Source organism: Ahaetulla prasina, chromosome 2, assembly GCF_028640845.1.
Source record: "Ahaetulla prasina isolate Xishuangbanna chromosome 2, ASM2864084v1, whole genome shotgun sequence".
NCBI lineage: Eukaryota > Metazoa > Chordata > Lepidosauria > Squamata > Colubridae > Ahaetulla > Ahaetulla prasina.
The window spans coordinates 73,188,943-73,202,820 of NC_080540.1; the positions used below are offsets into that span (position 1 = coordinate 73,188,943).

The 13,878-nt window shown below is 40.1% G+C and overlaps 1 long non-coding RNA gene across 1 annotated transcript; it reads right to left on the minus strand.

Annotated features, from left to right (window-relative positions):
• Positions 1–6,103: 6,103 nt before the first annotated feature.
• Positions 6,104–13,299, minus strand: LOC131192887 (uncharacterized). Its single transcript, XR_009153809.1, has 3 exons — positions 13,275–13,299; positions 12,357–12,469; positions 6,104–7,159 (listed from the first exon to the last, which is right to left on the minus strand). It is a non-coding gene; the product is annotated as an uncharacterized LOC131192887 (long non-coding RNA).
• Positions 13,300–13,878: the final 579 nt, after the last annotated feature.

Here is a 13,878-nt window from a genome sequence, read left to right on the forward strand (position 1 = left end):
TTGTCGACTTGAACTTTGAGTTTTGCTGGCTGAGGAACTCTGGGAGTTGAAGTCCACAAGTCTTAAAGTTGCCAAGGTGGAGACCCCTGATGTAGACTGTATCAACCACCATCTCTATCAAGTTTGGGAGACCATAGTTTGTAATCTACTATAGATAGAGAGTCCCTGCTTGAGAAAGGTTGATCTTCAGGATGGATTATGGCTAGGCAAATAGTTCTATAAGATACAGCTACTGTATATAATGTAAATTGTTGTTCGCTGTTCATGCTTTCCTCTCCCTGTTTTTGCCTGCCTTTTATTCTATTTTTGCCAGTTTAAAGCGTTGATTTTTGTTGATGTTTAATAAATAAACATCAAGTTCTATTTTTGCTAGCTGAACTGAGTGTGGGGTGTGCTTGCTATGATCTGTATGTAAAGATTGATTGGGAGTATGCTGGGTGCAAATGAAACTGAAAAATACCAGCAGTACTGTAAACCATTGACAATTTTTCCCCTCCTTGCCATTCAAGGGAAGATTATGTCAATAAGTATTTAAGGCTGAATGCTTTCACAGCTATTCAGATTATCTGAGGTGGAAGTGCTATCATACGCTATACAATTTCCCTATTCTGAATCTATCTACATTGCTACTGGTTGTCGTTTTTTCTCCCACCTTTCCCAGCATTGGACCCTTCTCCAGAGAGTTGGATCTTCAAATAATGTTGTTTCACATAATGCACTTAGTGTGTAGGATACTGAATCTGGTCATTTGTGCCTTGAGTGAGAATTTTGGGTTGATTTGTTCTGTTCTAAGTGAAGCTATGATTCTATTTTTTCCTGGGTTTCTCTCCATTGAGGCTGGCAAAAGTAAATTAATGAGTGCTGCTTATTTTTGATATTACCATTTTTGTGTAATGATTGTTCCTTCATTTTAAATGGAAGGATGTTGCCATAACTATCTTCTCATCAACTTGTTGAGACAAGTTGCTTGATGTGATAATCATTATTCTTTCCATTTTATCTGCATTCACTTTGAGCCATCTGAGTTCATTTGTATTCAATTCCTAAATATGGCTTAAACTAGCGTTTCCCGGACGGCTGGTTTCTACCTAGATGTGTTAGATAACCAGTCACATACTTCTAGCCATTATTGTTCAACACAATGTCTGTTGAAAAAAGTTGGGTTAAACTGTTTTGCTTATAAACAGTTAATAGCATTCAACCAGCATAGTAGATCAGTGTGTGTATGTGTGTATTCTCTATTTGTGGTCTGGGTTAAAACCAAATGTCTACTGGTGGTTTGGGGAGAGCTTTGATTTGGATTTGTTTGTGCAGAACAGCCAAAGTACATTCCAATGTTCCTCAAACCACATAAATGCTAATAAAGCAAACAATTTGTGAGAACTCTTATAGCCAGAACTGGTATGAAATAGTCATCAGTGCTGAGCTGTCACATTTTCACATTCAGAAATGTTTTCAGAAGTAGCCATCAGGTTCATGTAGCCTCTGTGTAAAGTAACTGAGCAGCAGCCTCTTAGCTCATCTGTTTCAGATTAGGTAGTTGCCTGTATGAAAATAAGAGTATAGATTTTGATATTTTGGTTGTCATTAATGAGAAGCAAAGAGATGTTGGATATGGCACTAGCAATAACACTTAGACTTATATAGTGCTTCATAATGCTTTACAGCACTCCCTAAATTGTTTACAGAGGCATATTGACCACAATCTGTGTCCTCATTTTACTGACCTCAGAAAGATGGAAAGCTGAGTCAACCTTGAGCTGGTCAGTATCGAACTCCTGGCAGTGAGCAGAGTCCGCCTGCAATGCTGCATTCCAACCACTGCACCACCATATGCTTTGGGATGATATAGTAAAGAGGCTCGCCTTGTAGAAGAGCTGCCACCTATCTTCTCAGTGATCTGAACTGGGCCACTGGCTGTAATTTCCAGGTACATCATATCCTAGTCTAGCCATCACATCTGTTGGTCTACTGCTTTCATAATTCCTAGCCAGCCAGGTCTCATTTGTAGGAATTATGGGAGTCACTCCAATAGGAATCTAGAAAGCACCAGCTTGGGGTAGGAAAAACTGCTCTTTTCCCTCACACCTGTTTGCTCTAAAAATTCATTTTGAATGTGTTCTTTCTTACTGTTGTTCTTGTTATGTCTCATACTAATAAGTATTTGAAAACAAGATTGAAAAAAACAACATCATTAAATAGGATCTCTGTTTTCTAAGCTGAAGCAAAATGTATTCATAGAGAATTATTCACTTGACTTTTATACTGGACATTTGAAGAGGCATCACATCTCCCTACATTATCCTCTCTTATTACAATCACTTCCCTTTAGAACAGACATAATCCTTTTCTATTTCTTCTCTAAGCCATGATTACTTCCAAACCAGATGCTTCTCAGCTCCTGCCAGCTTTCCTTTCACCTTCAGATTAACAGCTGCTCTGCCTTCTTTTTAATTTAAGTGCTGGTATTTGGTCCCATTTTGGTTCCGGTAGAGCCTATCCCTCTTGTACGGGTCCAGAGTTTTGCAAAATGTTTTCAATGCCTAATAAACAGGATGTCCTCCTCTTGGCACCAATACATACAATACTCCTCTCTCCTATACACTGAGACATTTTAAATCTGCCTGCCTAGCTGGTCATGTGCATGGAACAGGCAGCATTTCGGAGAAAGCTACTCTGAAGATCTGGCTTCCAGTTTCCAGCCTAGCAGCCTGAACTGAGCTTCCAAATCCTCCCAATTGCATTTAAAGATGTTGTCAGTGCTGCATAGACCACGACAGCTGACAGGTCCCCAGGACTGTCTAGCACAGGGGTCACCAACCTTTCTGACCTCAGGGACCACTAACTTCATAATTTTAAATCCCTCAGACCACTATTATGATCTGCCTAATCACCGGTTGGGTAGGCGTGCCTAGGTGGTCATGTGACTGGTTGGACGTGGCCAACTTTATGTCACTCACATCAAGGGATGCCTCGCCGGCCTCTACGCCCCTCCCCTCCCACTTACTCCTCACCTGCCCTCCTGGGCTCCTTAGGGCCCCAACAGTGGTTGGAGCTAAGCAGCCAGCATGAGAAAGAGTTGGCAAAACAGCTGGCTCAGTTCAAATTGGATCTGATCGAGAAGGAGGCTCAGCAGAAGCACCTCACTGAGGACTACAAGCATAGGCTTTCCAAGCAGAGGGAAGGCCTGTGGAAGTGCAAGGCCAGGTGCCAGCACCTGGAGCTCAGCGGGCTGAGATGGCAGCCAGTTCCAGGCCATGATGCAGTCCCACTGGAAAAAGGCCCTCCGGCTCTTTGCCACCAGTGATGCTTCCCTCCAGCCTTTGCCCAAAGCCCTGCATCAGGAGGCTGAAGCAGACCCTGAGTCAGAATTTCTGCCCCATATCCATGGACCACCAGATGATGACCGCTGGTCTATATGCCCCATAGGCAGGCAGCCTATGGAAATGGTGTGTGATATCTACAAGCTTCACAGCAGGTAGGCAAGTTACCATGGGGTCAGCATGCCCACCAGATACTCAGATATCTGCATTCTTGATTATTGAATGACCTATACCCAGAAGCCCTGCTTCCCCAGGATAAGAATCCTCAGTGTGAGAGGAAACCTGTTTGGCTATAAGAAATAGGTCCCTTTTGAGGAAGAACTTCCCTTTTCTTCAGACTGACATTCTCCTTTCCCAGGAGCCTCATTTTCTGTAACAGCCAAAGAATTGTTCTGCAACTGAGGTTGTGCTATGATGTCCTTGAGAACACCAGCCACCTGTTTTTCTCTGTCTCTCCTACATAGTCCAGTAGAACTATTTTGGCCTCAAAGGATCAGTCTCCTGGGTGCCAGGAGCTCCTTGTATCATGCACACAACCACAATTTCTGTCCAGAGACCAGATGTATGGGTCAAGAAATCTGAAGGGCACTTTATATTTACCTGCATCCATTAGGTTTCTAATTGGTGTCCAAATGGTTCAGCAATACTTTCTCATGTGTTAGCTCAGTAGAACTGGGAGAAGACATCCAGCATTCAAGCAGCAACATGTCATGAGCTGGCACTCAATGTCTTCATTCCACGTTGTATCACAGCAGAATCTAGATTCTTATTAATGTTGGCAGATATTATAGGGAGGACTCCTTTCCTCTGCAGATTAGTTTCAGGCCAGAATTTCATCAGTAGGAAGATAGGCACAATTCTCACTTTAAGCTATCTCGTGAGTGGAGAACCTGCCACCCTCAAAATGGTGCTGAACTTCAATATCCAGCCTGCCTTGCAGGCATGTTCATGGCAGAAACAGGCTCCTGAGAGTCATAACACAGCAATATCTCAACCCAATGGTTAATATGCTGTGCCATGTTACAATGACCAGCTCTTAATCTATCAGAATTATCTAAAAAGAACTAAAATCAGGAATACAAATTTGAACTCACTAGAGTTTTCCATACTTTTAATACTGTTCTGAAGCATATGCAGGTTTTAAACTAGTTTATTTATTTATTTATTTATTAAACTTTTATAGTTGCCATCATAGTGGCCATAAAGCAGCAAGAACCACAGAAATAGAGGATAAGTTGCTTTTATTAAAAGTTTGTTTATATAGAAGCATCCATTGGTTTCTATGTGGATGGCCAGGAAAGCAACAATTTTCAAAATTGTCTGTCTATTACAGGGGTGTCCAAACTTGGTCCCTTTAAGACTTGTGGACTTCAACTCCCAGAGTCCCTCAGCCAGCAAAGCTGGCTGAGGAACTCTGGGAGTTGAAGTCCACAAGTCTTAAAGGGACCAAGTTTGGACACCCCTGGTCTATTACAATCAACAGCCCAGTGTCTTTTGTTAGCCAAAAGGAGAAAACGGTGTTAATTTGTGCACATGAAGAGCTTTCTTGCATTTTTAATGGTGTGACTGTTATCTGGCCCATTTAACATGAAAAGAGGTAGGTGAAAAATGTTTAAGCCAGATAACCTCCAAATGTAAGTTCCAGAATTCCCAGAGTTCCATCTTAGGAATACCTGCTTTAATATTTTAAAAAATGGCAAGTTTGAGTGAATTGTGTGAGAAAAGTTTTATGGAGCAAGTCTTCTTTGGAGGTGCTAAGATGCTGTTAATGCTATTTCAAAACTAAGGTACCAGGAATTTACATTTATCTGGACCTCTGATATTTTTGAGGGAGGCAAGCAAAATGTATATCATTCATTTTTCTGTTGGTTTCACTGACTGATTCAGTAAGGTATGTGTGTGGTTTTAATCATCTTCTTCATGTTTTCTTTGTTTTTGGTATTTTGCATTTTGTATTTTTGTTGATGTTTGCCACCTTAAGAATATTGTTATAAATGAAAGTCTGAATTATAAACTGAATAAATAACTCATACCTAATCCTGGAAGCTTCTTTTATGCAATTATTTGTGAAAAGAGACTTTTCTTACTTGCCAATTACTTGTGTTATGCTTAGACACACAAGTATACTTTCAGCCATCCATGCCTTGCCCCAAACATATCCAAAGAGGCTTTTGATATGATGGTTTTCTCAAGGTTCTCATCATTGGATTACCCCACACAATTTCCTTTTGTGTTTTTAAAGGGGGGGAAAAATCTCACATTCCTTTAATGCAGGGGTGTCCAAACTTGGTCCCTTTAAGACTTGTGGACTTCAACTCCCAGAGTCCCTCAGCCAGCAAAGCTGGCTGAGGAACTCTGGGAGTTGAAGTCCACAAGTCTTAAAGGGACCAAGTTTGGACACCCCTGCTTTAATGTATAATTTCAAAGTAGGCAATGGAATACCCTGCCATGCTGCTTAAAGGGACGGTGAGTGTCTTGTTTTTAGATGAAGAATATCCTATGGTCTGATGTTTATTTGGCTTCCTATTGGCGTCAATTAATCCCAACAGAAGAAATTGGATGGAATCTCTTCCAACTGGACTTCTTTCGATCAGGAAGCGTGGGCAGCAAGAAAAGCTACAGAGTGATGGAGAATAATATCAACACTAACAAAATAGATGACGAGGATGCAACAACCTCTAAACAACAATGCAATAAGCTCAGGAATACAAGCTGCCAAAGTGATTTTTAATTAAAATTCTAAAGCTTCTTAAGAATGGGATACAACATTTAGGAAATAGGACAACAGAATATAGGTACAATATTAAAATGAATAAAGCAACTTAAATATAAATACTTTCATAGAACACCTATTCATAAGTTAATGTTAAGTTACCTACTAATTACAGAGAACCTTCACAAATTCCCATTACTAGTCTTTCCATTGGTCTAAAGCATGGACTCTTTTGGACCACAGCTCCCATCACCCCAGCTTGGGGATGTGGTCCAGGTCATTCAGAGAGCACTAGGTTGGAAACCCCACTTTACAGAATACTAGACAACCTATGATGTGTTGGATCATCACTTCAGAGATATTTTCTTCCTTAAGCAGAGAAACAAAATGACCATGGGTGGACAAAAAGTAGTAGGAAAGGAGCAACTTCCAATTTACTACTAGTTTCCCAATGACACTCTTTGTAGAAGCTGGAAGGGAGCATTCAGAATTACAATTATGTGACCATGATTGACCACAATGGTATAACATTGTGGAAGCACTGAAGCAGCCATAACTTTGCCAAATTTCAATCCCACAGGAACCATGATTCCTAGTTTTCAGACATATTCTGTAAATTAGCCCATTTGAGCTATGTTGATTCAAAAATTGCTGCCCTGTGATGCCCCATTTCTCTCATCAAAGGTTACGAACAATCAAACGACATGAGAGTTTTAGTCATATATGGATCGTTTTCTCTTCACTATATCTCTTTTCTGTGTTACCCAACCATAGAGGGAGGGAAGAGACTACAAAAAATGAAGCTCTGACGATCTCACTGCTGGCATATTTTGTTCCATGACTTGTTTTAACTTGTGAAGAATTTCCCCTAGGCTCCTACCATGAGGAAAAACATAAACACAAAGGGAAGGAGGTGTTCTGACGTTCACACATGGTGTATTCATCTGGAATAAGGTGTGGCAGTGTGGTAGGACAAATTCAGAGAAGCCTCTGGTAATACTAGTCAGATAACTTGGAGTGAACACATTTGAAAGTTCATTGATTTCCATTCACTCATTACCCAACTGAAGACAGTATTCATGAAGCAGTGAAAGATGAAAGAGCTGAATGGCACCAGAGTGTCCTGAAAAGATGGGAAAGGAAATTAGAACAAAAACAATTAACATAGCCAAGATTTCATGGGGTAATTACTCCCAATTTACGTGTGAAATTCTTACAAAAGAAAAACACCTTTTGCAAGCCTAGCTCGCATATAGGTGCCACTTCTCTCTATATATTTTTTTCCAGACCTGTAACACTGCAAGCTGCCTATGTCAGCTTCATTGATCTTGTTGAAACAGACAGTCCTATCTAAGGTTCCTATTATTACATCCATATTCTTGTACATTCCATCTCAGAGACAGTTCGGGGGGGAAAGACAGAACATAGCAGTAAAAAGGGTGAGAAAATATACCAAAGTGTTAGCTTCCATTTGTTTTTATGATGGTGGTGGCAGACCACTTATCAATCACAATATTATAGATGACACAGTTAATATCAAAAGGAATATTCCTGAAGGAGAATATGGACAAATAATTCATAATAATTGTCTTCTCTTCTTAAATGATAATATACTCAAATGATAATATATTGAGCAATCACCCATCCAAAATGCTACCTTGACATAGGCCTTTCTGGCTATTTGTCCATTGTACAAAGAAATATTATTATTATTATTATTATTATTATTATTATTATTATTATTATTATTATTATTATTATTTCATATTACTCAAATAAAAATCTTCATATGGTACTATATGAAATAGAAGCAGAGAATTAAAGTTTAACAGCAATGCCAGAATTATTTAAAGGCTCAGGAAGCAAAGTTCAGCAAGCCAAGAGCAATCAAGTTCACAAGATAGTATGTTTGATAGAATTTGCTCCAGCACTAGCTGCTGGGAACTGGAGGCTTAGAAAACCAGAGGTTCAAAAACTAACAAAAAAATCTCTCTAGGCCAGAGATGAAGTTGTCAGGTCATTTAGAAGAAATTTATCTTGGCAGGTAGGATCCTCCTTGAAAGGAAACATTTACTCATGACTGAACCTGCTCCTTAGTTAAGTGCTGTATCTCTGGGCTGAAACTCAATCATCTCTCCAGGGCTTGGTAGTACTTTAACCTCTCCTTTCGTATCAGATGCTTGGCAGATCAGACACAACTTTGGACAAGGAGTCTTCCAGAAATCACATGAAAGCAGCAGGGAGATGGAATTGCACTTTGTAGCGATATAAATGAATGTCTTGCACAATTGTTGGAGGTCTTAGAATTGGGACTTGCAGAATCAATGCAGAAAAGCTAAAATATTTTGGGGATTTATTATGAGCAAGGATCTTTATAAGCCTGTCCTGAAAATGGAAAACAATTTTCAAAAAACTTTGAAGAACATCTATGGTTCTACCAAGGAGGAACAAATCCCTTCAATGTTCAGTATCTATATTAGGAGGAAAGTAAAGTATATATTAATTTTGCAAAAGCTAAAACACCAACATAGCCACTGTTGCTTGAAGCAAGTATCAATATGTGCTACTCCGTTATTTAAGCAATATTGTTTAATTAAAGTCCCATTTTTTTGTAGAATATAATGAAAAATATACATTGTTTCACATAACAACATGTGTTCATTAGCCTATTTTCCATGAAATATGAAACATTTATTTTAAACATCTATCCAGGAACAAAGAGAGTGGGGCCTTGTCTCTGAATCTTCAAACCAGTTGTGATTGAATCTACTTGGATTTTTCTGCTTCACAAAAAGAGGAATCATGCTATTTTAAGGATGCTGGAATGAACAAGAACTTCCTTCTTAAAAATGAACAAAATGAGCATCCATCCAAAGTGAACAAATATGGCATACATTCAGTTGTATTGTGATAGCTGCCAGGGGTGTCTCCACTGAGATAGATTTTGGGATGGAGTGTGGCATGCCTAACATGATTTAAGAGTCCTAGAAATACTTAAATAAAAAGAAAGCACCCAGATATGAAAAGCAACCACAGATTATCCCTGGATCAAGAGTTAAATCAAGCAAGAAGCAACCTCACCCAAGGTATCTCTTGCTTGGATGCACCATTTCATAAGGCAGATGGAGTCTGAAAACAGAATTACGGGGCTGTCAGCATTAGAGTTTTGAATGCAAAGGAGGTTAGTCATCATGGCAAGCATAGAATGATGGGAAGTTGTGAGTAATTTATTCTCTTTTATTTTTGTGAAGTGGATAGAGATGTATGTTTATACACAAATAGGAAGGGACAAGAGGATGCACGTAGTTATTGGCTAGCAAATGAGCATTGATTGGGTGGTAGTTATTTGTGCTTAGTTGCTGCCAGAAAAAAGCAAACATGGGTTAGCTGATAGTTCTGTCCCAATTCTAAGAATACATAAACATGTAAATATGCTGTTCTCAAAGAACCTTTGTGTTCACATAGATCAGGAAGCAGTCAAAACAGCTGAGGTGAACTTCAGGTGGATCCAGAAAGGTTGAAAGACTGGCTGTTTGGAAATGACCGAAGTAAAATCAAACATACACTAGAACAGAGGTCTCCAACCTTGGTCCCTTTAAGACTTGTGGACTTCAACTCCCAGAGTTCCTCAGCCCTGGGATAGAAACTGTTTTTCAGCTTTTTAGTCCTTGTTTTTATTATCTTGTACCATCTGCCAGAAGTTCAAAAAAAATGGTGCCCAGGACAAGATGGATCTTTAAGAATGTTTTGAACTTTCTTAAGGCAGTGGGAGCTATAAAGCTCTTCCAAAGAGGAGAGAAGGCAACCAATGATCTTCTGGGCAATGCTGTTAACCTTCTGGAGTGCTGTCCTATCTGCCAGTGTGCAATTGGCAAACCATACACAGATGCAGTAAGTTAAAATACTCTCTATGGTGCAGCAATAGAAGGTCACCAGCAGTTTTTCATTCAGTTGTTGTTTCCTGAGATGTCTCAGGTCATATAATCTCTGCTGGGCCCTTTTGACCAGTGCTGCAGTGTGAGTGCCCCAGGTCAGGTCCTCTTTTATGATAACATCCAGAAACTTAAAACCGGCCACTTGCTCCACTCGGTTGCCATTGATAAGCAAGGGCTGGATGTCTGATCTATTCCTTCTATAGTCCACTATAAGTTCCTTGGTCTTATTGGTGTTAAGGACCAAGTTATTGTCTCCACACCACGAAACAACAGGTCCACCTCATCTCGATAGGCAGACTCATCCCCCCCCCACAGGAGATGAGTCTCACCACTGTTGTATCACCTGCAAATTTAGTGATAGTGTTACTAGTGGGAGTGGGAATGCAGTCATGCACATAAAGAGTATAGAGTAAGGGACTCAACACGCAACCCTGTGGTGTACCAGTGTTAAGAATAAGGAGAGATATGAAGAGATATGATTACCTAATCTGACCCTCTGAGAGCGGCCAGACAGGAAATCCATAATCCAAAAGCAGATTGAATAAAAAAGTCCAAGATCCATAAGTTTAGACACTAGTCTATGTGGAAGTATTGAGTTAAATGCAGAGCTAAAATCTACATAGCCCCCCACCCCCCGCTGTTCCAATTGAATCAGAGCAATGTGAAGAGTGATGGCTACAGCATCCTCTATAGATCTATTTCCTCTGCATGCAAACTGGTCATCAAATGTATTTGGAAGACCAGAAATAATGTGCCAGCAGACCAATTTCTCAAAGCACTTCATGATGATAGGAGTGAATGCCACTAGTCTGTAATCGTTGAGGTTATTGATAGGGAACTTCTTTGGCAGCAGAACAATGGTGGAAGCCTTCAAACAAGATGGAATAATGGACTGGGATAAAGACCAATTGAAGATTCTGGTAAAGACTCCAGGCAACTGGGCAGCACAGTCTTTACACACTTGGCCAGAGATACCATCAGGACTGGAAGCCCTTCTAGGGTCCGCAGCCCTCAGAATGCTCCTCACCTCCTGTTCCTCCACACTGAGGTGGGGGTTACAAAGGGCTGGTGGCTGTATTTCAGCTGTCTCTGATGTTTCCACTTCAAAGCGAGCAAAGAAATGATTCAACTCCTCTGCCAACGAAGCATCCTCCACAGCAGGGATGACATTGGTTAGTTGATGGTTGGTAATTTGTTGAATCTCTCGCCACACCTGCCTCAGATTATTACTATAAAAATTATCCTCAATCTTCCTCTTATAATCAGTGTTGGGATTATTCTATTCTGTTCTGTTCTGTTCTGTTCTATTCTATTTTATTTAAATGCTCCTGAAGGTCAAAAATCTAAAAAGCCATTGAAAAATCCAGGAATATCAACTGGGATTTGCACACTCTGTTTCATTAATACAGGTCATCCATCAAGTTGACCCAATCCACATTTATGCCAAATTCTTTCCTAGTTCAAGACCGCAAATGATCTGGATAATCCATTTCCTCTATTAATTCCTGAAGCTGCAATATCACAACTTACTCAATCTTTAACAAGATTGCTAAATTTGAAACATTAGCTACTGGCTTACACTTCTTAAAAATATGTGGATCTTGAGATGGCTCACTATAGTCTTGCCATCACTCCCTTTAGCCTGGAAAAAAAAACTCAGCAAAAATGTAAGTATTTTTATTCGTCTGAGAAATCAGTGGCAAGAAAAGAGCCTTAAAGGCTCTTCTAAATCAAGCTGAGGAAAGATCTGATATACAGTACAGGTAGCAATAGATACAGATCTAAGAACCTTATTCATTTCCTTAGGAGACAAGCACTATAACTGGCTCATATATATTATTAGATGATAAGGTAGACACCTTGGGTACAGTGTTGTCAGATATGGCATCAAGCCTAGAGGAATTTGATTTTATAGGACTACTCCCAATGGAACTCAAATGGTAATTGGGAGTTGTGATTCCACACAACCATAGACTCTCCTCCAATGCTGACTAAGAAAGGAATGTCTCTTTTTATGCCTTTTGTGCTAAGCAAAAGAAGCATTCTAGGTTTATCTGGTTTTGGGGATGCCAAAAAACCCTTTGGGGTTTTGTATCTGATGAAAAAACAAACTTAAATTGTAATTGTGAGATAGTGGTTAGATAAGCAAACCTTTTGAAACAGTTAAACCCAGGCCTACATGAAGGTGGTATCTGAATGGGATTTATGATCTATCAGGTGGCCAATCTGAGTTTGTTTCCAATGGTAGTGATGTGAAATTACAGCACAGAAAAGAATTTGGGAGTGTAGCTTTTGTGCCTCACACATGAAGGAGGAATCTGTTCATTGCTGTAAACCAAAAAATCAAGTTACAACAAATCCCTTCTTCTTCGTTGTTGTTGTTACCTGCTGGGAAAAGCTGCTGGGAAAGAATATTCTGCCATCAACTGAAAGTCTGAAAGCCAGGTGGAGGAGGAGGTTGTGAACATAGGTTCTCCATCTACGCTGTCTTTTGTTTTCTGAAAAGCAGCAATGTAAAATACAATTGGTGGGAAGGGGATACTTTGCTTGCTGAGGTCAAAATATTCTTGCCTTTGTGCAACAGATATGTTATGACCCAGGCCCAAGTAGGTAGTAGGAAACTCAGTCAGTGAAAAAACAAACTTAATTCGAACAGCTGAGAATTACTTCATTCTCAGGTAGTTCAACTAAATTAAAGCAAATTCCTCCCAACAATAATTCCTCAGTCCTTTCACAAACCTTGGTCCAATTAGGCAAACTGCCAAAGGCCTTTCTTGGCAAACGTTCAGAAGACACCGATACAAAATAAATGCAAGAAGATGAAGCTATCAAAGCCCAAACACCGTTGCTAGTCTTTTTTAAACCTTATGGGAGAGGCCAATCATCTCTTGGCCCTACTCCAGAGTCATCCTCTTTGCTTTAGCTGCTCTTGCCTTCTGGCAGCTCTTCTCATGCGTGCATTAGGAACAAGCTCCTCCTGTTCCTCTGCCTCACTACTGTCAGTCTCTGGAGACTCTGGAGTCCACACCTCACTCCCCGATGGTCCTGGCCCCACCTCTGCCTCTGACCCAGAGCCCTCATCCGGGCTTTCCCTAGCCTCCAGGACTGGCCTATGTTCTTCCTCAGCCTCATCACTGTCCGACTCCGTTGCTAGCTCCACAGGCTGCTGGCGGACCACAACAATATTTTTGGTGAATTGCACTTGCAAAAATCTTCTACTTATCTCTAGTTCTTTTGCTTTATATTTCTTTGCTTAGATGCCTTCCTTAGCTGGGTTGTCATATAGAATGGAAGGGTACCCACCACGGGCTTCTTGTTTTGCTCAGATTTGTTGTGCTGTAGGCTTTCTGAGGAAGAAGAGAAATTAATTGACTAGTGCCACAGAAAGTAATTTATTGAGATGCCTGTCCAGCTTTGTCTTGGGTGGAGACTACAGGAAGACTATAATGAATTATAATGGTAGACACACCAACATCAGATGGCTGATAAGATCCAGAATGCACTGCAGCTATTCTTAGCTTTGATAGGTTGCAATTAATTAAAGTTTCCCTCAACGGACACACAGTCTAGGACACGAACAAAATAATTAGCTCTCAGATTTTAATAAATTGCTTAGCGATTTCTCTAAGTTATTATTTTGTTCAACTCTGTCAAGTGAAGGATGAGTAATAAAGAATTCTTCTGAGCACAAAACTTTTAAAAATAATATTAAAAGTCTCCAGCTTATTAATAACAAGAGGCCACCACCCTGATGAACAAAATGATAACCAGCTTCTGTTGGCGTACTCCAATTGCTCTGATTCAGCCCAAGACTGCAGACATGTTTGAACTAAAAATTTTCAGAGTAGAATTAACAAAGCCATGCAATGAATAATAGCTCTTTTAAGATCCAGACATGTTAGGAATT